The following is a 24,700-nucleotide window of genomic DNA, read 5'->3' as shown; positions in this document are numbered from 1 at the left end:
GGAGTCAATATCTGTCAATTCTCTTTCTTCCCCGTTTCTTTGTATGCTGAAAAATTTTGTTTAGTTTCCCGAACGTTTGGATGTTCTGTGTAAGGCCTCTGGGTTCCTTCACTGTTTCTGGCCACTGGGCCTCCTAACAAAACCCTGCGTCCCGGGCGGCTGAACTGGCAGCCGGCGTCCCCCCGCCGCTCTGGAGGCCGGACGTCCGGGGTGAAGGCGTCAGAACAGTTGGCTTTCGGTGAGGCCGCCCCTCCTGACTCACGGACGTCTGTGTTCTCCCTGGGTCCTCACACGGCTTTTCCTCGGTGCGTTCCGTGGGGAGAGACACGGAGGCAGTGAGACAGAGGGCCAGGAGGGCCGGCGCAGGGACAGTGGGCTCTCTAGTGTTTCCTCCTCCAGGAACGCTGGGCCCGTCACATCCGCACCCCACCTTATGACCTCATTGAACCTTCATCTCCTCCTTCGAGGACCCATCTCTAAACGCCGTCACCGTGGGTGTGAGGGCTCCAGCATTTGAACCGTGGGGGGTGGGGGTTCTGTTCAGTCCACAGCAGTCGCATTTCGCCTAACAGTGGGAGGGGGTTTCTTTTTACCCAGGCAGTTCCCTTGTGGGCATCACATTGTGAACCCTGCCTCCTGTGGTGGCCGCAGCTGGAACCCATTTAACCTTGCACACATGCAATCCAGGACCCCCGTAGCCTTGCACACGTGCAGTCCCCCCTGCCCCCCATATTTGGGCAGAGCATATACAGAACTTGGGGCTTTCTCCCTTGGTTCTCTCCTTTCCAGCATTTCCTCTCGCTTGCCAGCTGCTGTTGTCCTTGGTCCCTCAAGCCACTGAGGTTGAGGACTTCCTCCTGGAGTGTAAGCTGCCCTTAGGCTGAAACCCACAAAAACTGGGGACTTTGCCGAGGGTAGGTCCCTTCTTCAAGGGGCTTGCCTGCTGTTGGATACTCGCATGACTTTGGGAAGTTGTTCTTCGTGTTCTGTGCAGAATCGTTTGCCTGCCATCCGCGGGAGGGCAGGTGGGCGGAGGGCACGTGCTGCTGGCTGGAAGGGGCTCTGGGGCCCTGCACCGAGCAGCTGGGTGCACGCGGCGCCTGTGCTGGGGGAACAGCATCTATCTTTGGGGGGAAAGCAGGTTGTGCTGCGTTTGGCCCCATGGGCCCTTGGCACCTGTCCTCACGGAGGGCTGGGAGAGTGTGCATCCCCATGAGTTAGGGCTGGCCTCAAGTCTTGCTCATGCAAGCTGGGGTTGGATTGGGGCGGAGGTCTGTGTGGCGCTCTGAGCCCCCGCACGTCCAGGCGGCGGCTCAGCCATGCCCTCTGACCTTCACATCTCGTGTCGTTGGAATCTCGTGTCATTGGATGCGCTTTCATTCGGGGTCTGCTTGGTAGATGCTTGCCTCCTGCAGCCTGGGCGGCAGGGACGTGCCTGCCTCCCAGCGCTGCGGGACACGGCCGGTCCGTTCTGAGCACCTGGCAGCAGGGCAGGGGTGCGACAGACCACAGGGAGCCTAGGGGAGTGAGGCCTGCGGGGCACTGGTCTCCGCCAGCCCTGGTGGGTTAAAGGTCAAGACCTCACGTGCCCCTGCATGTGTGGGGGGTGGAGGATGGGTGCGCCTCTCCCAGGAGGTCATGTCTGGAAGAGTTTCTGTCCTGTGAGCCGGGGGACAGGGCTTCTGTTCTCACCTGTGTGCGTTCTCCAGTCTGGATGAGGTACGCCGTGTAAGTGCGTGGGTATGTCTTCAGCCTGGGCCGGGAGTCAAGGACCAACACCATCGTGGAAGGTCTGGGTGACAGTCCCAGGGCTTTCCTGGCCTGTGTGATGGCCCAGGGCAGTCGAATGTGGCTGCTTCTCCCTCATGAAGCACGTCACCTGTACTAAAGTCATTTTCTTCTGACAGGACCTAAGAGAGAGCAGGTCTGTTGGGATTCACACCGCCGGCGTGCCCCGTCCCCCCGTGCACGAGGAACAGGTGCGCGCCGGCCGTCACACCGGGCTTCGGAGGGCTGTGTGCCTTCAGGGACTGCAGTGAGAGAAACTATTTTTAAAGTGAAGATAGAGACAGACAAGAGGTCTTCCGAGTGTGACTGGATCTGAGGAGTTGGGAGCAGGGGGGTGTCGTGGCTGGGGAGGGAGCAGAGGCGTGCCCCAGCGAAGTCACAGCACCCTGGGCGGGGGCCTGCACAGGACCCTCGTGCCTGCTGGCTGTTGTCCAGGGGCGGGAGCCAAACCTCCCAGGCTTCCTGAGCCTGATGAACCTCGAAGAGCCAAGTCGGGACAGGGGATGATGCCAAAGGGGGCCTTTCCTGCGGCCTGTGGGTGTAGGGGGGACCGGCGGTCCCTGGGAGGGGCCCCTGCAGCCCGCTTTCCTGCTTGTCTAGACTGGGGTCCTGTCACAGCGTCCTGCCTCGAGCTCTGGCGCCGGACCCCCAGCTCACTGAAGGAAAGGCACTCAGCCCGTGGATGGGTGAACAGGGCCTCCGGCCACGTGTCCCCTTTGTGTGGCTCCCCAGGCCCTAAGGCGGAGGGGTGTCGGGGCACACCCTCCCTGCCAGTGCTGCTGGGCCCCGGCCGGACAGCCTGTTTTGCTGGCATCTTCAGGGAAAGCATTTTCACAAAAGGATTTTAGTAAGTAGAGTTTACTTGAATGCTATTAGTGGGAAGAAGACAGACAGCAAGCAGTTCACGATGATCGTGTTTCGTTCCCGCACGGAACTGATGGGGAATGTCTGTGGATGAGCTGGGGACGGGTGGAGCACGTGCTCCCTTGCTCGTTCCAGAGCCCCTGAGCCTCCCGTTCCTCACGGGCCCTCCCTGAAGACCCCCGGTGGCGGAGTGGGATCCCGCCCGTTTTCCACACGAGACAGGGCTGCTCCAGGGGGGTGCATTCGGGGCGCACCTCTCGCCGGGTGCTTTCCAGAACGTGCGGCAGGCCCCCGAGGTGGTCCGGCGTCTGCCAGGGCAGCGCACCCACACTGCTTCCCGTATGGAGCGTTTGCCAAGGGCTACATCCGGAGAAAGGGCTCTGCAGCTCGGAGAAGCTGGAAAAGCACATGCTATTTAGAAGAAATTGTCCCCAACCAGGTGTCCTGGGAGCATTTAGGTGTAGAGGTGTGCCATGATGGGGAGCACTGGGGACCCTTCAGGGCGGCTGGGGACCTCCCCAGGGACCTGGGGACTGTGTGGCTGTGTGGTGAGGCGGACACCCAAGGGAGGCTCTGCAGAGGTGGGCTGTGCCTTGCGGGGAAGCTGCCGTGTGATGCGGCCATGGGGCCTCCACACCACTGACGGCTGAGACAGAACAGGCGCAGTAGCCGGACAGGGGGCCGGCATGCCACGCGGAGTCAAGCGTGTGCAGGTGGCTCCCTCCGGAGTTGTGACGTGGAAGCCTCGTCCACACCCCTGGTAAAAGGAAGTTAAAATCCATTTCTTAGGGCACCCTGCTGCATGAAGAGGGGGCTGCGATGGAAGCCGAGGGGAAGACCTGTCCTAGTGAGAGTCCCAGCTGGCCAGGCCCTGGCCCGGGAGCGTGCCTGGAGGGACCCCAGAGCCCGCAGGACCAGCATCTGCTGCTGGAGGTCCGCAGTGCTCCTTGTTCCCACGGGCCCTCTCCAGGCTCACCATGTGGGTGCCCGGCCAGCAAGCTCAGCCCTTTGCTACCGCCCGCGCCATCTGCCTGTACGTCAGGGCCCTTCTCCCCACACAGGGGCTTCGGGAACATTGTGATTTATGGTAAGAAATACATAATCGGTCTTCATCCCTATTCCTGGCCCAGAATACCAAGGGTTTTAACTTTGGCAGGTCCTGAGTGAGGAGAGCATAAAGGTGACTTTTGTCACGTTAGAGAGGTGACTTTTGGAAAGCGCCTAAGCTTGGGAGCTGGCGGCCAGGGGGGACCAACCACATGAGCGGAAACTGGAACTTTGCCTGGAGCTTCCCTGAGCTCCCGGGAAGGGAGAGGAGTTGGAAGTTGGATGAAGCGCCCATGGCCAGTGAGTTCATCCATCCTTCATGGTGCCTCCCTAAAAACCCCAAGGACTGGGTTGGGGAAGACGTGGAGGTGTGGGGGGAGTGGCCTCTGGACACGGAGGCTCCTCCCCCCTCCCCCACGCCAGGTGCTGTGCGTCCGCATCCGGCTGTTCCTGAGTCCGTCCGTCCTCTAAGAAGCTGGGATCTAGTGGGGGAGATGTTCCTCTGAGACCCGAGAGCTGCTCTGGCTCATACTGAACTGGAGGCTGGGGTCGTGGGAACGGCAGCTGATAGCTGGTTGGTCAGAAGCACAGGGGACAGTGGTATCGAGCCCCTGGCCTGTGGGATGAGACCCTGAGCCCAGGTAGACAGTGTCAGAAATGAGTAGAATGCGGGAGCCCCGCTGGGGTTGGAGGGCTGCTTGGTGTGGGAAGCCCTGCCCCGCAGCTGGTGTCAGAACCCTGTCTTCCCTGCGGGGTCTTCCCCTCCCCCCACAAGCTGGCTCCACCGCTTGCTTCCCCTCTGGACGCCAGGCCGTGCGGAGCTGTCGTTAGCGTCCTGGCGTGGGATTGGAAGCAGAGACATTAGTCCAGTTCAGGGTGACGTGGGTTCTGGGCCACCTGTCCATGCAGCTTGTTCGAGCCCTTGCCCCTACCCACAACTGGGGCCAAGTGGGATGGGCCTCCGGTCGCGGGGGCGGGGGATGCCTGCAGGGAGCTGTTCGCAGTCACATGCCCACTTCTCGTCCCAGGAGAAGAGCAGGAGTCTCTTCGGAGAGCGGCAGCTTCCGTCGCAGGAGGCACGGCCTTGCTCCAGCACCCGAGCCGTCCCCTCCGTGTGGCTGTGCTGCCGGGGCTTCCGCACAGCCGGCTCATCCGCCCCAGGTTCCTCCAGCGGCCGGGCCTCCTTCGGGGCATGTGGCCGTAGGTCAGGCTGCAGAGTGCCCCCCATGTAGCCTCCGGGACGCCCGTGATGGTTGGAGCTGTTCTCCCAAGGGCCGCCGAAGTGACCGGCCAAAACCATACAGGGCCCCCACGAGGCCTGCCCTTCTCTGCGCGCTCGTGGGGCACAGCAGTGTGCGTCCTTCGCGTCCTTCGCGTCCTTCAGCTAGAGGGGCTGCCTTGGCATGACAGCTGCCCCATCTCACACACGGCGCTGACACCTCGTGTGGTGACCTTCTACCTTGTCAGTGACCTTCCACCCTCTGCCCCCCTGGGGCTCCCAGAGCACCCGGCCAGCTTGCTGTTGTCTGTTCGCCGTGTCCACTTAGGAAGCGCCAGCCACGAAGTGGCCCAGCACGAAGTCTGTGCTGCGCGAGCACGTGGCCAGGGGTCCCGAAGAGGGAACGTGGTCCCCTGAGCGGACTGAATGGCAGCCCCGAGAGATTGCTTCTCCTGTCCTCCCCGGAAGGCTGACTGACGTCTACCTCTGTCCTGACGGGACCGAGGTAGGTGTGTCCCAGGCGAGTTGCTGAGACAAGAGCGAAGACCCCACAGCAGGGCCACTGGAGCTGCCACTTGGCTGGGACCACAGCAGTGCACTGTCATCGGCCAGTCTGTCCCGTTTCATGGTGGAGAGTGGAAAGGGGGGCTCTGGGGTCTAGGTCCCTGCAACCCCAAAGCCCAAAGTGTCATGATGGCTCCGACTGTGGCTTTTCCTGCACGCTGCCCCAGCCTGGTGGAGAGGTTCGCAGGAGTTATACTTGGCCATTTCCACTTCAGTGTCCAAGACCGGGGCACCACAGGCGGCGTTCTGGCAGCTGCTAAGTTTCTCACCCAGTTATGCTTTCAGGATGACGTTGACGTCCCCCAGTTACATGTGCAGGCACAGGGACCCCTGAAACACATGAGGGCCAGATGAGCTAAGGGTCTGTGGTAGTGGTTGCATTGCCTGGAATTGGGGAGAGCCCAGGGCCGGTGTCCAGCAGCCCCAGGAAGGCCTGGGGCTCTCTCACCACCACCCTGTGACTGTGTCCATTGGGCTCGGGCGAATGCCTGTCCCGTGCCACAGGCTGTGACAGGTTCTGCCATCATTGTGGGCTCTGCCGTGCAGGCAGCTCGGACCTAGAGCCTGGGCCAGCCATCCTGATCGTCCTTGAAAGTGGGTGATGTCGACGTGCTTCCAGCTCACAGGTTTTCTTTAGCGTGCCCAAGGCCAGGCCACCTCCTTCCTGGGGACACCCTAATCCACTTATGGTGGCCTTAGGGCGCTGGGGGTCAGCCTGCCTCCCTGAGCCCTGGCATTGCTGCACATTGCGTAGTTCTGCCTCCACCCAGCCTCACTGGCCACATGTGGCCATTGGCCTTTGCTGTCCCACAATTGTGCTCCCCCACAGCTAGGCTGACGAAAACCCCGCACTGAGCTCTGCTTCCTCCAGTTCATTCCTCATTGCCTCCACGAAGGGCCCTCGGGAAACGCTGGCAGGACACCCACCACCAACTGTGCTGTTCTGCATGCCCGACCCATTGACATTTGGCTCTTGGAGCATCCAGGCCCTGCGCACAGCGCTGGACCCGCTCTTGCTGCGCTGGTCACAGGTGCTGCTTCCCTGGAAGGCGGCCTGTCCTCTTTGTGGCCGCTGCTCTAGGCCGTCCCCAACAGTGCTCAGAGGCCGAGCCGTGCCCCTTCCCCAGGACACAAGCCAGCAGCCACACCATGTTCCCCACACCGCCCTCTGCTGCCCTGGCTCAGGGGTGCCCTTCAGGCTGGCCTGGCCTTCTGTCTCCAGGCCCAGGTGGCTCCTGGCAACTCAGGTGAGACTTGGGACACGGGGGACTTTGTTTTCTGACAGGAGTCGAGAAGCTGTGGATTCCTCTGGGCGGGAGGGCTCCCCGTCCGAGTGAGCTTCGGGCTGCAGGTGAAGAGCCGCACTGAGCGAGCTGCCTGCCGAGGGGTGGAGGGTGAGCCCCAGCCCTGAGACTCGGGCACTCACGGCCCGTGCCTCCCTCCACGGCTCCTCCGGGAGAGCCGTCGGGGCTCTGAGGACCCTCCTATTGCAGACAGGACACCACTTGGCCATGCGTGGCTGGTCATCAGGATGGAGAGACACCATGTCCTTCCAGGACTCTTGGTGACCTTGCAGGCGTGAATCAGAGCCTGGCCAGTCTGTGCCCTGCACTGGTGGGAGCTGTTCAGTTCTGTGGGCGGTGCAGTCTTCCCGGCACCCACTGCGCTCCGCCCTTGCAGCCTGAACACACGTGAAAACCAGCGGCAAGTGGGAGGGCCTGGCTCCGTGCCCGTAACCTTGAATCAGACTAATGGGCTGGGGCTGGGTGGGTCCCAGCTGCACAGTCTCGGAGGGTCTGGAGCCCATTCTCCGAGGCTCTGCGCTGGGACCATGGAGCTCTGCTGCCACCCAGTGGTGAGGATGTGGCTCCGCGAGACCCGCTCCTTCCCACCGAACAGCTCTCAAGATACCCAGATGAGCTTCTGCTCTCATCTTTATTATTTCTCTTCTTCTGCTTCGTTTAGGCTTTATTTGCTGTTCTTTCACCAGATCCTTTAGGTAAGCTTGTGCATTTAGGATTTCTCTAATTTTTTGAGAGAGGCATGGATGGCTGTGTACTTCCCTCTAAGGACCACCTTTGCAGTATTCCATAGGTTCTGAACCTACATGTGTTCATATTCATGGGTTTGCATGAACTATTTAAGTTCCTCTTTAATCTCCTGGTTGACTCATTCATGCTTTAGCAAATTCCCTTCCAGATTTTCCTTGTGGTTAAGCTCCAGTTTCAATGCATTGTGGTCTAAAAATATGCAGGAAGTAATCTCAGTCTTTTGGTATCAGTTGAGACCTGATATATGACCCACTGTATGGTCTGTTCTGGAGAAAGTTCCATGTTCACTCAAGAAGAATGTTTTCTTAAAAAAGAAAGAAAGAAAGAAAAAGAATGTTGTCTGTTGTTTTAGGATGGAATGTTCTGTGTGTATCTACAAAGTCCATCTGGTCCAGTGTGTCATTGAAAGCTCTTGTTTCTTTGTTGATCTTCTGCTTAGATGACCTATTTATTGCTGTGAGTGGAGTGTTGAAGTCTCCCACTAATTATCAATATGATTCTTTATTTTGGTTCATAGTTGGCTTATGTAGTTGGCTGCTCCCATGTTGGGGGCACAGATATTTACAGTTGACACTGCACACAAAGATAAACTCAAAATGGATGAGAGACCTCAATGTGAGGCAGGAATTCATCAAAATCCTAGAGAAGAACATTGGCATTGACCACAGTGACTTCTTTTAAGACGTATCTCCAAAGGAAAGGGAAACAAAAGCAGAAATGAACTTTTCAGATTTCATCAAGATAAAAAGCTTCAGCACAATAAAGGAAACAGGCAACAAAACAAAGAGGCAACCCATGGGATGGGAGAAGATCTTTGCAAATGACATTATGGATAAAGGACTATATCCAAGATCCATAAAGAACTTCTAAATCTCAACACCCAAAAAACAAACAACCCAGTCAATAAATGGGCAGAAGACATGAACAGACACTTCTCCAATGAAGACATACAAATGGCTAATAGACACATGAAAAAAATGTTCAACCTCACTGGCCATCAGGGAAATCCAAATCAAAACCACATTGAGAAACCACCTCACCCCACTTAGAATGGCCAGAATTAGCAAGACAGGAAACAACGTGTGTCGGAGAGGATGCGGAGAAAGGGGGACCCTCCTACACTGTTGGTGGGAATGTAAGTTGGTGCAGCCACTCTGGAAAACAGTGTGGAGATTCCTTAAGAAATTAAAAATAGAGCTTCCCTACGACCCTGCAATTGCACTACTGGGTATTTACCCCAAAGATACAGATGCAGTGAAAAGATGAGGCATCTGTACCCCAATGTTCATAGCAGCAATGGCCACAATAGCCAAACTGGAAAGAGCCAGGATGCCCTTCAACGGATGAATGGATAAGGAAGATGTGGTCCATATATACAATGGAGTATTATGCCTCCATCAGAAAGGGTGAATACCCACCGTCTGCATCGACATGGATGAACTAGAAGGGATTATGCTAAGGGATATAGATCAGACAGAGAAAGACAATTATCATACGGTTTCGTTCATATATGGAACATAAGGAACAGCGTGTAGGATCATAGGGGGAAAGCGGGGGAAACTGAATGGGAAGAAGTCAGAGAGGAAGAAAAACCATGAGAGCCTCTGGACTGCAGGCACCGAACTGAGACTGACAGAAACGAGGGGGATGGGAAGATGAGGTAGCCCGGAGATGGGTATGGAGGTGGGCGTGTGTGGTGATGAGCACTGAGCGTTATGTGCAAATAATGAGTCGTTGAACACTACACCAAAAACTAATGATGTATGTCAGCTAATTGAATATAATAACAAAAAATTTTTTTAAAAAGATCCCCGGATGGAAAGTACAGCTGACCCTTGAACACTCAGGGTTAGCACCCCCCCACACACACACAGTCAAAAATACACATGTAGGTTTTGACTACAAAGCTTACCTACTAACAGCCTTCTTTTGACTGGAAGCCTTCCCGATGTCGATTCACACTAATTGTGTGTTGTCTACTGTGTTCTTACGGTGAGGTAATGCAGGGAAACGGAAACGGTATTAAGAAATCATCAGGAAGAAAACATACGCTTATAGTGCTGTACTGTATTTATCAATACCGTAAGTTTATGCCGACTGTTTACAAGATGAGTTGGCTGTCAATACCTACGTCAGGATTGTTTTACGTGATACAAAACTCTGGATGTTATGTGCGGCACGAACACTAGACACCAAATCCGAGAGGTCACGCACAGATATATTCATGGGTGTTTGCCGGTGTGTGTGCGGGTGTGATCAGCATTTTGATGGCTTTATATCAGCCTCCTGTGACCAGTACTTCGCAGCGCAGAAGCCTAGCCTAGACACTGATGAGCAAGCTCTGTAAAATGTCCACGGCGTAGTGTTACAGCCATATCCGTAAGACAGTACTGGAAATCCTGTTAAATTTTTTAAAACAACTGCTTACCTGTAATGATCGACTGATGGGCATTTCTCCAGTTGGAGAGAGAGGCGCACTGCACCTTCATGGAATTCTTTGAAAGCAAGTTATAAAAGAAGTTCTCTAACAGTAAGAAAACCAGCGCATTGTTAATTTTATGCTAGCTATGTCTTGCGTCCTGCCTGTGTAGGGGATAGGCTTCCATGAGTCTTGCCCACGACGTCCTGCTGGGTGGGTGTTCAGGGGATTGGGGACGGTGATGGAAGCATCGCAGACATTCCCTGGCGTCCCAGGGACAGGTTTGCGCACGAGGACGCTCACAGACATGCAGCAGGTACGTGGCGACCTGTACGGCACGAGGTCAGTCACCAGCCAGTAGGCAGAAGTGGGGCCTCATGCAAGGCCTCACCCTGGTTGTGCTCATGGTGACAGGCTGAGGAGGAGAGGGACAGAGGGTCCTGCTGTCTTGGGGCAGGGGGACCTGGAAGGGAGGTGGTACACGCCGCACACTCAGTGTAACTTTATGGAAATACGGTGTCGTTGCCGACTTTTCTGCTGTTTCGTTCCTCTAAGATTGTCTCTGTATGGCACCAATCTCTCTGCTGTTCACATTAGTCCCAGTGCCCGTGTCCTAGGAGTGTCATGTCATAAGAGAAGTCCAAAGCAGTGTTGAGTAATGGAACCTGCCTGGCAGATTGTCATTGTCGCCGGCCAGTTTGTTTCCTGGCCTGGTGGCTTCTGCCCACGTCTTCCTCCGTGTCGTCGGCGCTGGTCCGGGAACTCTCCTCAGCATCAGGTTGTCTTCTGTTCATCCCTCTGGGCTGGTGTCTCTTAGCTCTAGACCCAGATCTTGAAACCCTTCACCCCTCACCTTTTTTTGCCGTGTCCACATCTCACTTGGGTTTCTTCCCTGATCGTCTCTGTCAGAGATCCCAAGTCATGCACGTCTGGACACAGTGTCCTCCAGTAGGAATTTGAGTTTCAGGCTCCGTGCTTTTCACGGATTTTCTGGAACGACACTGGCATCTTCACTGGTGTAATCCTTCCAGACTTCTGTGAAGGCTCTCTTTCGTGGGGTTCTCTTCTGTAGCGTGGACAGTCCTTTCCGTAGAGTGATGCATGGCACGAGCCTTAAAGGTCCTTTATGACCCCCAGTCTAGAGGCTCAGTCAGAGGACTGTGATTGGGGGCAAGCGGACCGCTTCAGCGCCTTTGGCGTCAGTCTCATGGGGGTCCGGACGGCTGGGGTTTTGTCCCGTATGAGAAAAACCTTGAAGGCAGTCCCTTACTAACCAGGTACTTCCTGACTTAGTGGGCAGAGCATCCATGGAACCAGTCCCGAAAAAAGAGCTCTCATCCAGGCAGGCCCTCTTCTCGTCCAGCCAGAAGCCTGGCGGCCGTGATTATCTTTCGAATGTACTGGTGAGCTGGCATGGGCACAGGGGCCCGTACAGGCACAGGCGCAGTGTGCGTAGGAGCCTGGGGAGGAGCGAGCCACCGCCGGCATGGCCCTCCTCGCGTCTGGCCCACTCCGGGACCTTGAGCTTCCATCTCCGTGCCTTCGGGCTGACCGAGACAAGAGGTGGGGCTCAGGGCTACTGGAAGTGGGGGCCGGGGAGGTCTCATGAAGCTGCCACTCAAAGGGCAGCCCCCTCAGTGCCAGGCCCCGGGATGTGAACCCACGACACAAGCGTAGGATGGTCATGGTGCATCACATGACATCCCTGTGTGTTTGTCGGCATGGGCTGGACATTCTCCCTGAGAAGTCGTGCCCTGAACAGGTCCTCACCCGAGTCGTTGATGTGCCGTCAATACGTATTCAGAAAGAGTGGCCCGAATTGACAGTGACCCAGGAGATAGGCCGACTCATGGGCTAGGAGATCAGGTCTTGGAAACAACAGTCAGAAAATTAGTGACCAGGAGATTGATGAGGTGCGTGTGACATCCCCTGGGGATGGTCCACGTGAATGCTGGTCAGAGGGCCTTTCCGTCCTGAGGCAGGCCGTTGACCATTGCGATGGATGGCGGTCAGCCTTCCCTGCTCCCCACTCCATGCCCAGTGGGCTTGAGGACCACGTGACCTGCAGACAGGCACAGGTTCCTCTCGCCAGGCTGATCGGGCTGTGGCCATGCCAAGTGCCCAACCTGCCAATGAGCCTGCCTTCGGTGTCACGTCCAGGAGCTTGCCCCCCACGTCCCTGCCGTGGCAAGACTGGCAGCACTTGGGTCCCTCCCTCCCTGGAAGGGCATCAGGAAGGCCCAGGAAGGGCACCAAAGAAACCCTTCCTCGCCCCTGCCATCCTCTGTCTGCTGAGCACGCGGCGCGCCTGCAGCAAGAGGGGGCAGCCCCAGGCCCCTGCCCTCCGCACGCCCAGGCCTTGCTGCCGGAGTGCAGTGTCCCCCACATGGGCCAGGGAGAGGCTGTGTGCGGACCGGAGGGCTGTGGGAGAGGTTTGCACTCACGAAGTCCCCACGTCCCCACCTAACAAGGCACAATAGTGAGGGATGCTGTTTCTCAGAAGAATAAGAGGTAAAATGCATCATCAACCCGAACAGCCACACCGGGAGGAAGTGCAGAATCTTGTGAGAAGCCCGAGCATAGGGACGTGGGACCCAGGACGGACACTGACGCCCCAGGGAGGCATTTCAGCCTACGGGACTCTGGTGCTCCGAGGAGATGGCCTCTCAGGTCCTGCTGGCACACAGCCGCCCCGTGCCCGAGTCCTGCGCACCGGGCGGCCCTGCCCAGCCCCGCTGCAGGTTGGTGCGTTTCTGCCACAGGCGGTGTTTCCGCAAGCGAAAGGCCTTTCCGTTTCTTTCCTGGAGTCTGTGTTGCAAATGTTTCCTTGGGTTATTGGCCCTTAAGTTTTGTTGAAAATATATTTTAAAAATAGACTTCCAAACCTTTTTAGGTGTACAGAAAAATTTAAATGCCAGCCCAGAGATTTCCCACCCTGTTACTAACGGCTGTTGGCGTGGTCCATCGGCTACAAGTAATGAACCAAGCGATGTTCTCATCGACTGAAGTCTGCTTTCAGACCTTCCGTTTTTGCTGAACGTCCTTCCTCCGTCCAGGACCCGTTCTGCATTTAGTCAGTCTCTGTAGGGTCTTCACGGGCAGCTTCTTAGACTGTCCTTGTTTTTGACCTGGCGGTTTGGAGGAGGACAGGGTCAGGGGTTTTGTAGACTGTGCCTCCATCGGGATTTCCCTGGTGTCTGTCTCAGGATGAGTGAGACTGGGGGACGAGTTGCTTCCAGGAAGACCGCGGCTGTGAAGTGCCCTGGCCGGCACATCAGCATGCACACTCTGGCGACGCTGACCTTGAGCCACTGGCCAAGGTGGTGTGTGTCAGGCTTCCCTGCTCCCTCCCACACTGTCCTCTTGGGAGGGTGTCACTGTGTGCGGCCACACGTAGGGACGGACTAAAACTCTGAATTTCCGCTAGAATCTGTATTGCTTTTGTGTGTGAGATTAGAGTCAGTCTCTAATGCTTTACTCTTTGGTCTTAAAGTCACTGTGCCAGCACCGTTGTTAAAGGGGGTCTCCGCTTCCAGGACCCTTGCTGCCGGGTCCCTCTCCTGCGCCGCGTGTGCCCGGCTTTGACTGGTTCCACTGGTCTCACTGCGCCGCTGTGCCCGGAGCACGGAGCCGCAGTCTCTCAAGTGTTGCCTCCTTAGGAAGCGACCACCGCACCGCTTCGTGAGGTCCCGCGGCAGTCCGGCTGGGCTCGGGGCTGGGACCGCGGCTGGTGTCCTCACAGAGGCCCTGGCTGGGGGGGCGGCCGTCCTCCCGCAGCGCAGGCCCCTCTGGCAGCCCCTTCTAGAGGGCGCTCCCTGCTCTTCACCGGCCGCACCCGCAGTGCCTGACGCCTCGGCCCTGCGATCTGCCAGACTTGGGCAAAGCAGCGGGCAGCCCCGCAGCCGCCCCTGGGCAAGGGGGGTGTGATGACCGCCTGCCAGGAGTGACGGCGGCGGCGCCTCCAGACCCCCAGCCCCGCGGGCTCGGGCTCTTTCCTCACCCTGTGCTTCCGTGTCCCAGCGCAGGTTTTTCTCACGAGAGTCCACCAGGCTCTTGTTCCTGGCCAGCCCGAACGTGTACGTGGTTTTCTCTGTTCGCTCTTTGAAGGTCAAAGCTATATAATTTTTGGCATTTCAAGTTCGAATGTACTCCCCACTGACTGACCTCTGCCCCCACATATGGTGGCATGGTGTTAGGCTCGAGGCAAAGCCAGACGCCCGTTCTAGCTCCTGTCGCTGTGAGGCAAAGCCCTGCTCAGAACTGACACGACGAAGTGCGCCCTCGAGCCCCCCGCTGGGGCCAGGCCGCAGAGGCCCCAAGTGTGGTCCATGGGCTTAGGAGTGGACGGAGTAAAAGCCAAATGCATGGGCACGTACTCCTTGAAAACCCTGTTTTATTTTGTATTTTCTTCTGTTGGATTACCGCTGACACACCGAAAGAGCATTTTCACCAAAAAGAACCACCTTTCTGGCGACCCACCCCCTACATGCTCTGACAGGAGGTGACGGGATTCGTCCCCGCTCCTAGGGGGTCTCGTCTGCGAACAGCCACGGCCCAGCAGGGAGCGCAGTCCGCATCCGGCCTCTCCATGGGTTTCGGGTCCTGAGTTACGTGTCCGTCACGTGCACACACGCACGTTTACGCACATGCACGAGAAGAGGTCAGCACGGCTGCTTGAGGCCCAGGGTCCCCGGTGCTGTCTGCCTGAGCCGGTGAGCTGCGTCGGAGTGTCTGGTAGAGGGGACTCCATTGCACACTGTAAAGTTTTCTGCTGACTGAAAAATGGTGACCTCTGTCTCCGCGACAGTGTGAGCTCTCTGCTCAGTGCTCTTGTTTTTCTTTTTAAGACTGAATTCCTGGGGACTGGGCTGGTGTGGACAAGCTTGTCCCCACCGAGGCCAGGCCAGTGGTTGCACTCGGCATGCATGGCAGAAAGGGTCCCTGGGCCATTGGGTCCAAGGAGCCGTAGGTTTTCTGGAAGAAATGCTTCTCCGTTGTTTATATGCCGTTGGTTAGTTTCTAGCACCCTAAAATGGTTATTTTTTGACATTTTTGTCTAGTTTTGTCACTGTTCCAGGGGAGATAATTTGCCAAGCCTCACTCCAGCTTTCCCCAGTCCCACGTCCCTCATTGTTTCTCTCAAATACTTCAGCATTTCCAGGGAGCACTGATCTAGCTGCGAATCTGTTTACAGAGCATCTGGAGTTTCAAAACTCTCAAGTTCTTGCTGTGCTTTTTGGATCTCTCGTTTCCTTTTTCCTCCACAGTCTTCGAGTTCTCTGAGAGCATCTGAGGGCACTAAGCCCCATCCAGAGTTCTCCAGCTCAGTCATGGAAGCGGAGGGCACGTCATGTCCTGTTCCACATGCCCGTGATCAGATTCTTCGAATCAGGTTTGCTGATGTGCAGCGAGGCATCATGGGGGCTGGGGGTTGTGCGGCGGGACCCGGCTTCCACGGGCAGCAGGGAGCCCTCGCCTGCCAGCCTGGACTTCGTCTCCGCAGCCGGCGTGGGTGGCGGGGTTTTCTGGGGTATCGGGGGCTGCCCACCCAGGTGGGAATGCTGCTTCGACAGTTCACGTGTGCCAAGGCCTTCTCTTCTGTCCAAACTGGGGCTTTTGCAAGGACACAGATGACCCTGGGCATGTAGGGGGTGCGTCAAGAAGACGGCGCGGGACTTAGGGGCCATCGAAAGGGAGCAGACTGTCCCCACTGGTAAAGCTCTGAGTGTTTGGGCCTTAGCACAATCTTACTGGAACAGAATGTGCTTCTTCTGGGAAAGTGCTTGAAACCTCCAAGCCCCGCATTTCACGGGTGGGCAGCTGAAGAGAAGGCATCTCTGGGCCTGAAAGTGTCCCTGAGGCCAGGCAGCCGTCCTCAGCCCCGTGGCCCTGAGAGCAGCCCCGGCTCAGCTCACTGGGCCGCGCAGTACGGCACCGGCAGCTTTTACAGACCCCGACGCCAGGGCCATGCTCAGGGTTCTCACCAGTGTGGTTTCGGTGGGTCTCCCTGAAGTCTGCGCGGCCCAGTGACTCCCTAGTGGAAGCAGGACAGGTCGCTGCGGAGTGCGGACTCGGACGTGTTGTGGCCGTGTTCAGTGCAACACGGCCGGCTGCTTTGGAGCGCGGCTGCTCCTCTGTTTCAGAGGCTCTTGGGGACCCGTGGATGACAGGCCCGGGTCTGTCATGGGGGAGGCCGTGGAGGGGAACTGACCCTCACTCCCCTGCTGCTGTGCTTGTGGAGGGCCTGAGGCCCTGAACACTCAGCCAGTCTTGGGCTGGGGGCTTCTGGAAGGGGCAAGGAGGGTGACTAGTCTGCCCCCCTACGAGACCGCAGTCCAGTGACCCTAGGATTGGGGGTCCATGAGGGAGTAGGGCTGCCCGCTCTGACTTCTCAGGGCTTGTGCAGACCATTCCTTACGTCTGCCTTTCTTTTTGGTTTCAGACAGAAGTCTGAGATGGTAGGGGCTGGGAGAAGGGGAGGCTTGGACCGCCAACCTCCCTTCATCTGAGGCGCCTCAGCTGAAGCAGCTGGGGTAGGGGGTGTCGGGGCAGCCCCCAGCCTCCATCAGGCCCTGCAGTGGGGCCGTTCCAGCAGAAGGGGCGTCGGTGTGGGACATGGGGTCGTGTGTGGAATCTGTCACGTCACACGGAGGAGGCTGCAGTCTAACCTTGGCAGGGAAGTAGATTCGAGTGTGTTTTTTCCTTCTTGTAGCCACTAGCATTAAGATACACTTGTTCCGGGGCACCTGGGTGGCTCAGTGGGTTAAAGCCTCTGCCTTCTGCTCAGGTCAGGGATCCTGGGATCGAGCCCCACGTCGGGGGCTTTGCTCAGCGGGGAGCCTGCTTCCTCCTCTCTCTGCCTCTCTGCCTGCTTGTGATCTCTGTCAAATAAATAAATAATCTTAAAAAAAAAAAAAAAGGATACACTTGTTCCCAAATCACCTTGAAACAAAGTATCTAATGAAAGAGGGAGAATGAAAATGAGGAAGTCCGCTGGCAGAGGGCTGGGCTTGGCGCACTTAGTGCCGCTACACACGTCCCACGTGTGCAGGTCCACACGCTGAGGTCTCGTTTCTGTGATGTCCTACAAGTGCGAACTGACCTGTAGGGACAGAAGGCCGACCAGCAGACTTCCTCCTGGAGGACCGAGGAGCCGAGCGCAGCCAGAGCCCTGGGCCTTACTCTATAAAACAGGCATCAAACACTCCAAAAGGTGGAGAGGCAAAGGCAGAGCAGCCGGACGACAGCAGAAGCAAGGGACGCAATGGTGGTGCGTCCCCTGGGGTTTCCTGTCATCTTGTACGGTCTTGACTGGTCTGGGAAAAGTCCGAAACCTAAAACCCCCGTGGGTGCTGTGCAGACCAAGATCAAAACAAACACAAAATCCAAATAAAACCCCGCGCTCTCTGAGCAAACCAGCCTGGCCAGATAAAGGCCTTTAGATAAGAAGCATTCTACTCGGGCCAGATACCCCCCCAAAACAGGGCCTCTACCCTTGCCACACTGTAAGAGCGCACCCTAGCCCTCACCATGCTGCTGTCAGAGAGGCTGGGGGCAGATCCCGGACTTTCATCCCTCTGGGCTCTTTGAGACCCCCGGTGCCATGTCAGTGTGGGCCCCATACTCCCCTACCTGCCCAGAAGTAGTGGAGGCCGAGTGGGGAACCAGCAAGGCAGCACCCCACCCTTTCCTTGATGGAATGGTGTCTGAGGAGTTCAGAGCAAACACAAGATTTAGGTGAAATGCAGAGTTTCACAACAGAGTATCAGAGTGTCCAGATTTCATCTGAAAACCATCCCACACACTACGGACCGGGCAGGTCTCTAACGGAATGCGTACGGGCAACAGACACCGACACCGAGTGACACCGATGGCAAAGTGACCTGACAGGGCTTTTAAAGAAGCTTTACAAAAGTGCTTTATGGGCACTTACAAAAATTGAGACAAATGAAAAACTAGAAAGTTTCAGCAAAGAAATAGGAGTTGTAAGAAATCCAAAATTGAGGGTTATTTTTATTAAGAGTCAGTTTTCAGAGCACTTTTAGGTTCGCAGTAAAATTCACAGGGAAACACGGAGATTTCCCATACAGCCACTGTCCCCACACGGGCACAGCCTCCCCCACTGTCCGCATCCCGCACCCGAGTCGTGCGTCTGGTCCCATGATTGAGCCACACGGACACGTCGTCATCGCCCAGAGTCCGTCGTTGACGGGACGGTCCCTCTCGGGGCGGGCGTTCTGTGCGTTGGGACGGCTGCGTAGGGACGGGCATCCAGCGCTGCGGGGTCTCACAGGGTCCTCTGCCCTCCCCGTCTGCCGTGCCCCGCCCATTCGTCCCTCCTCCCCCCGCCCCCGCAACACAGCCTGTCACCCGCCCCACAACGGTGCCTTCGCCAGGGAGTCCTGTCGCTGGGGTCACACGGGCCGCAGCCGTCTCAGACCGGCTCCTGTCACTCGGTGACACGCACTCACGGTCCCTCCAATGTCCCCTCATGGCGGGATGGCTCATGTCCTCTCGTGCACGGAGCCGCCGCCGCCCTCGTGTGCGGGTTTCCGTGGGGGCGTGTGTTCCCGCCCGCCGTGGGGGGACCTCAGGGAGTGCGGTCGCCGGGTCGGATGGGAAGAGCAGGTTTCGTCTTGGGAGAAACCACCAAACCTCCTTCCGAGGTGGCGGCACCGCCTGCTTTCCCCGCAGCCGTGACCGGGTGCTCCGGGCGCTCCCGTCCTCGCCAGACCGTGGCCGCTCGCGGAGGTGTGCAGGGGAGTCGCCGCTGTTTGAGTTTCATCCCCCCGCGACCTGGGACGTGGGGCAGCTTTACTCATTGGCCGTCTGTGTGTCTTCTCTGGTGAGGTGCCAAATTGAAATTTTAAAACTGAAAAATACAATAAACACAATTTAAAAACTCAAATCATATAGGGGCACCTGGGTAGCTCAGTGGGTTAAAGCCTGTGCCTTCAGCTCGGATCATGATCCCAGGGTCCTGGGATCGAGCCCCAAATTGGGCTCTCTGCTCAGCGGGGAGCCTGCTTCCCCCTCTCTCTCTGCCTGCCTCTCTGCCTACCTGTGATCTGTCTGTGAAATAAATAAATAAAATCTTTAAAAAAACCCTCAAATTGTATAAATATGTACGATTTTATGTGCATCCATTGTATCTCAATGTGTTGAAGTCTAATGCATGCTCTTTATGGGACACTTTAAATAAACAGCCCAGAAAGTTTAAAATGAAAAGTATGAAGGAAATGACCAGATTCATACCAACACAGAAAAGGAAGGGATTTGAGCAGGCGGGTGGGGAGGCTGGGCCCAGGCTTGCACTGGTCCCGCTGCTGGCCTGGGAGGCGCGGAGAAGCGCAGCGGGGACCCTTCGGGGCCGTGGTTGAGCTGCAGCAGCAGTGGATTCGCAGATCCTGGAGGCTTGGAAATGCAGTTTATGTTCAGGCATTTAGGTCAATGTGACCCTTTCTGTGTTGACGTCACCCCTTCCCAGGCTAGTGGTGCGGCCTCTTGGGAACGTTGTCCGGTAAGCGTGTTGTGGGAGCGCAGGGTTCTGTGTCATGGACACGAGAGGGTCAGGTGGCGTGACAGCGCATTAAGTGAGGGTGCGGGCGGGCAGGAAGGGAGCAGCTCTCTGGAGTGAGGGGCCCCAACGGAGGCCACCCCGAGTTTCTGGGGCCGGTCTCTCACTGAAAACGGGAGCAGGAAGCTTGTGGCCTCGAGGTCCTGGTGCCGCCTTGGTTTGAGCGGGACCGTCGATAACCCGAGTGCTTGGCTGCTTTGAGGTCGGCTCGTTTTCGGGGATTGCAGCGTAGCCGCCGGAGAAGTACACTCCCTGGCATCGGGCCGGGTGCTCTGGTCTTTGCTTATCTCTCCTTCTCAGCAGCCAGGAATGGTTTCAGAGCCTGGTCAGGAGCCCCTGCCCCTCCCCGCCTCTGCCTTAACCCTTTGCCTACTCGCCAGCAGAAGGCGGAGAGCGGGAGCGCTGTGCGCGGGCCGTAAAACTGCTTCCCGCAGGCCACGTTACTCGGCCAGGCCTGACCTCTGGGCTTGGCCAGCGTAGTCCTCTCTCGGGGGTGGGAGTGACGTAATACAGCCGCCAGTTTGCCACTCTGCTCGCAACAACAATTTACTCCCTCCCTTTCCCGGTGCAAAAGAAGCACCGTTAGGATGTTTGTCACTGCAACAGAGAAGTGCCACGTGCCACCTTTGCTCACCTTTGCTGGGTAGAGCGGGTGCATGGCCAAGCATGCCACGGGGGGATAGGAAGTACTCTGCGGCCGGGGGACGGAGGCTTCACGGAGCCCACCCGGGCCTTCTGACCGGAAGGCCCGATGTCAGTTTAGTGTAGAGCAAACCGTACCCTTCTTTAGCTGCCTGTCGTCCGTCCCCCATCCTTTCTCCCCCGCCCCTGAACTGTGTGTGCGGCCAGCCCGCCAACTCCGAGCAGGTCCTGGGGCTGCCTGGGGCGGTCGGCTGCAAGACATCTGCACGTGTCTCTTGCCAACACTGGGACAGGGCGGGGCGTTTCGGGTGTTACTCTGGGGAGGCTGCTGACCATCGTGAGCCCTGCTTGACTCTGGCCTTTCCTCCGGGTGTTGGAAGAAGTGGCCCAACCTTTCTACAGCTTCCACCCCCTGCCCAAGACCTGGGTCAGGACACCCCTTGGGTGCTCCTCCCCTGCCTGTGTCCCAGGGTCCCAGGGCCTGTCAGGTGGGCCCTGAAGAGAGGGTCTGGAGGTCTGCTGCTCCTCGGCCGCGTGGCTGCCGTGGCCTGCCGGGGCGTGGTGTGGCCTCACCGTGCCATCGGGGTGCCCCAGGGCTCGTGCTGTGATTCCTCATCTCCTTGCATTCTCATCCGTCCAGAACGCACGCTTCATGCCTTTCCCCCGGGCTGGCAGTGACCTTGGGCAGTGGGGGCGTTTGGAGGTGCGGGACAGGTGAGCGGAGAAGAGGGATCCTCGTGCTGCCTGCTGGGGGGCTGGGCTGCAAGGCTGCTGGGGGCCCAGAGGAGAGCGGCTGGGACGTGGGGACGTGGTAGCCGAGCCGTGTCTTTGGATGTGGCAGGAAACCATGTTTTGGGCCCGAGCGCCAGCAGAGAAGACAGTTCCGTGGCGTGGGAAGCGCTGGTTAGGTCGGGGGTTGAGTCAAGGCTCCGCAGCTGTGGCTTCAGGTGTGTCTCGCAGGAGCTTTGCAGCCTTGCCTCCCGGTGCTTGTCTGCTGTCTGCCGGCAGCGCCGTGTCCCCTGGGCTCCCAGACGAGGCTCCTCTCTGCAGGTGGGGGGAGGGGTGGCTCCAGCCCCCAGGCACCATCCAGAGCTCCGGGACTTCCATATCCCCAGGCTGTTTCCGGGCATGCATGTGCACGTGCCGCAGCCCAGCTGTGACCCACGACTCCCCCAAGCGCAGATCATCTCTCCGGTGGGGACAGACAGCCCGTCCCCGCTACCCACAGCCTCCTAGCATCTGTGTAAAGCGGGCTGCGGGGACCTTGCGGGCCTGGGCCCACCAGCCGTGCCCAGAGCAATGCCAGCTCATCGGTCTGCCCCAGCAGAGCCCCGCGCTTACGCAGAGTCCGGGTGCCTCCTCTCCTCGAACGTTCTGGAACACTCAGCTTTACCACGGCCTCCGCAGCAGCACCAGGCAGCCTCCTCCCTCTGCTTCGAGGTCGCTCGCAACATCAAGGTCGCGCCAAATGTAGGGTGGAGAGGACAGGGAGGCTGGAGCAGGTGTTCTTGGAGACAACACAGCCAGGGGAAGGGTTTGTGAGGAAGTGGGTGCAGGCCTGGGCCTGTCAGTCGGGGGACAGCGTGGGGAGGACGGGGCAGGAGCGGCTCCTCGGTGCCCATGTGCTCCTCCCCTGCCTGTGTAATTAAGTCCTTGTCTTTTGACAGTTATGTAAATCGTATTTATAATAAAATAAGATAATTGACATGGGAGTGTGGCGTCACAGTAACTTTTATCCGCTGACATTGAGACGCTGCAGTGTTCCGTGACTAGCCTTTTCTGGAAGGGAAGGGAATGGAAGGAGCGTGATCACCATCTGCTTCCGGCACTGTTGTACGGAAATAAGTGGCTCCGTGCCTTCTCGGCTCCGAAGCCGCCCCTCCCTGCTGCCGTCCCGAAGCCCGCGCCTGGGGTTCCCTCCTCCCAGCCACTAATGAGTGGCTGGTTTTCTCAGCTAGTGTCCCCCGTCCGATTTGTCCCCCTGCCGGCGACCTTCTGGGAGTGAGGTCCTCCGCCCCAAACCCCGTCCCAGCCTCGAAGCTTCACAGAAAGACCTTCCTGCCCCTGAGCGCTGCTCTCCAGCCCTGAACAGAGGGACCCCCCCCCCCACGAAGTCTGTCCAGGTGATGCTGGGGCTTGCTGCTGTGACAAATCTCTCGTCCCGTGGGCCCCACTGTCAGAGCCCCGCCCTCCTGCAGGGTCCGTCCCCCAGCACGGCACCCTCGTGTTTGGGCCCGTCCCGCAGGGTCTTGGACTGTGTGCCACAGTCTGGGTGCACTAGCATGTGACCCTCGTTCTCGTCCCTGCAAAGCCAGCCACAGACATCCCCATCACCGCTAGAAGAGCGTGGGGGAAGGCCCCAGCTCTGCCTTTCCAGAGTGCACACAGCCCTCTGGGGCTCTTGGCTCTTGTTAAACTGTTGTGTGGCCCGTGGCCCGTGAGGCTGGCGAGCTCTCTGGGTGCCACCTGCCCCGCTCTTCAGGGGAGAGAGGGGTGTGCACTTAGGTGTTTCTGGAGAAGGGAAGGCTGGAAACATTCTGCTGTCATGTTTCATTTCACGAAGTTTGGCAGAACTGACTAGTAAGTTTAACTTACCTGGTTTCTCCAGCTTACAAAATTAATTTAAGGCAAGTAAGAGAATTTTCTGTGGATACAGACTGTGGGTCTTGGTAACGTGGAAGTCAAAGCAGAATTTTCTGAGAGTCTGTTTTTCACCATGAGTGACATCTTCTTATACCAGCTGGACACACCGTGGTTCCGGGGGGTTAACCACCTCAGCCTTACGGAGACCCCTGCCTGCACCCCTGGCACGTGTCACAGCCCAAGGAGCGCCGTGGCGCTCCAGCTCTCTGTGGCTTCCTTGGTGCCATCGAGTGCTGTAGGGACAGGATGAGAATCTAGTGGGCAGACTGAGTCTAACAAAAATGGTACCAAGCTTAGTACTTTGTTTCTTTGTTTTTACTTTTCACTTTGGCCTCTGGCAGCTTTTTCAAGCAGACCATCAGGTCTCCAGTGCCCTGAGTTGCTAGATAAGCCAGGGGAGAGGGAGGTGGGCCCCCCCTCCTTACAGGAGCAGAGTCTGTCTCTCCAGGATTCACAACCACAGCCCGGCGTGTGTGGCCTTCAGTGTGGATGTGACACGTGGAGACAGAGGGCTGTGCAGAGCAGGGCTCAGTGACCTAGGAGAGGCTGGCCACTGTCCCTGAGCGGAAAATCGCCTCGGTGGGATGGGAGCACTTGTACCTTCCCTGGCCAGTAGATGCAGGGTCGCCGCTCCTGGGGCTTGAGTCCTTGCTCCCGTTTAAGGTCATAAAATGAGATTTGAATATGAAATCTGATTTTTAAATGTTGAAAACCAATTCAGACGATGTGGACCAGTGAGCACATGTCAGACAGATGTTGTCTGGTCACCGGGGGTAAAGCCCATGTGCAGAGAAGGCCCAGCTGAGCAGGACGTGGTCAGACCAGCAGAGGGAGGGAGGACCGTCAGCACGCTCTGTGCAGAGGCAGACCCATGTCCTTGGCTCTTGTGGTTGGTGACCATTACAGCTCCCTTGCCCCTGGTCCCCCCACAGAGGCTCTGATTGAGGAGGCCGGAAGCCATGGGCCCCGAGACAGGGAAGCCGTGAAGGCCCAGCCGTGGGCCTCTTACTCTGGGCTGGGGGTCCTGGTGTGTCCGGCTGTGTCCTCCATGTCCTGGTGCCAGGCCCTTGCTAACCAGGAGAACCTTGGAGAAGCTCTTTTCATTCCATGTGCATCTGAGAAACCAGAGGCGGGGACGCTGTCACTGGGCTCAAGTCCAAAAAGACGGGGCACTGAGCACCTTATGGATGTGGTGGCCCTCTGTCTGGCCACGCTGCACTGTGCCAGGCTTCGTGGGTGACAGACGCAGGAGCCACAAAGACCAGGGGCTGTGAGCAGCCTCTCTAGCGGGTCATGGCCTGAACTCCAGCTCGGGCAGACCGGACCGGACAGGGCAACAACGATCCCCTGTGGCAGCTCTGGCCGGGCTGGATGGTGTCAGCTGCCAACAAGGCCAGAGAAGTGGACTTGGGCTCCGGGCTCTGTGTGTCACTATCTCCTAGACAGTAGGCCTGAGCCCAGCTGCCCAGCAGGGGACAGTGTGTGGGGAGCCAGTCCTGGGCAGCCCTGGGAGGATGGGCCCCAGCTGATGGCCTTGCACTTCGGTCCAATGGGAACGGGACAGCAGGGTGACAGACAGAGCCTCGGCCACAGGCACAGTGACCTCATTAGACAAAAAGCTGTCTGATCGTTCAGATGCTGGCGGGAGTTCCTGAGAGGAGCAAGGGAGGGCAGGGCAGGGCAGTGCTGCCGTGCTGCCTGCAGCGGCCTCTTCCTCTGTCCTGCCGTGGCCACCACTGCCCCAGGAGCGGCCTTCTTCCAGCCGGTGGGCTCGCGCTGGCCACCCTCCGGGGGAGATGCCGTCACATGGAGCCGCAGAGTCGCTCCTGATACCTCCTCCCTCCTTGTCATCTGACCCGACACCCTCCCTCTGAGTCGGCCTCCAT

The 24,700-nt window shown here is 57.8% G+C and overlaps 1 protein-coding gene across 11 annotated transcripts in view; it reads left to right on the top strand.

The window, feature by feature from the left end:
• Positions 1–24,700, top strand: part of PCBP3 (poly(rC) binding protein 3) — a 247,388-nt gene that overhangs the window by 141,101 nt on the left and 81,587 nt on the right. The window contains exon 1 of one of the 11 annotated variants that reach the window (XM_044250770.1): positions 19,402–19,472. The exons of the other annotated variants lie outside the window; for them this stretch is intronic. The gene's annotated coding sequence lies outside the window, so the exon portion shown is untranslated. Of the gene's footprint in view, positions 1–19,401; positions 19,473–24,700 lie in introns of those variants that run through there. 11 annotated transcript variants of the gene reach the window in all.

The sequence above is a fragment of the Neovison vison genome, chromosome 6, assembly GCF_020171115.1.
Source record: "Neovison vison isolate M4711 chromosome 6, ASM_NN_V1, whole genome shotgun sequence".
Taxonomy (NCBI): domain Eukaryota; kingdom Metazoa; phylum Chordata; class Mammalia; order Carnivora; family Mustelidae; genus Neogale; species Neogale vison.
The sequence above is the reverse complement of the archived record's forward strand: the minus strand, read 5'-3'. Positions and strand labels throughout refer to the sequence as shown.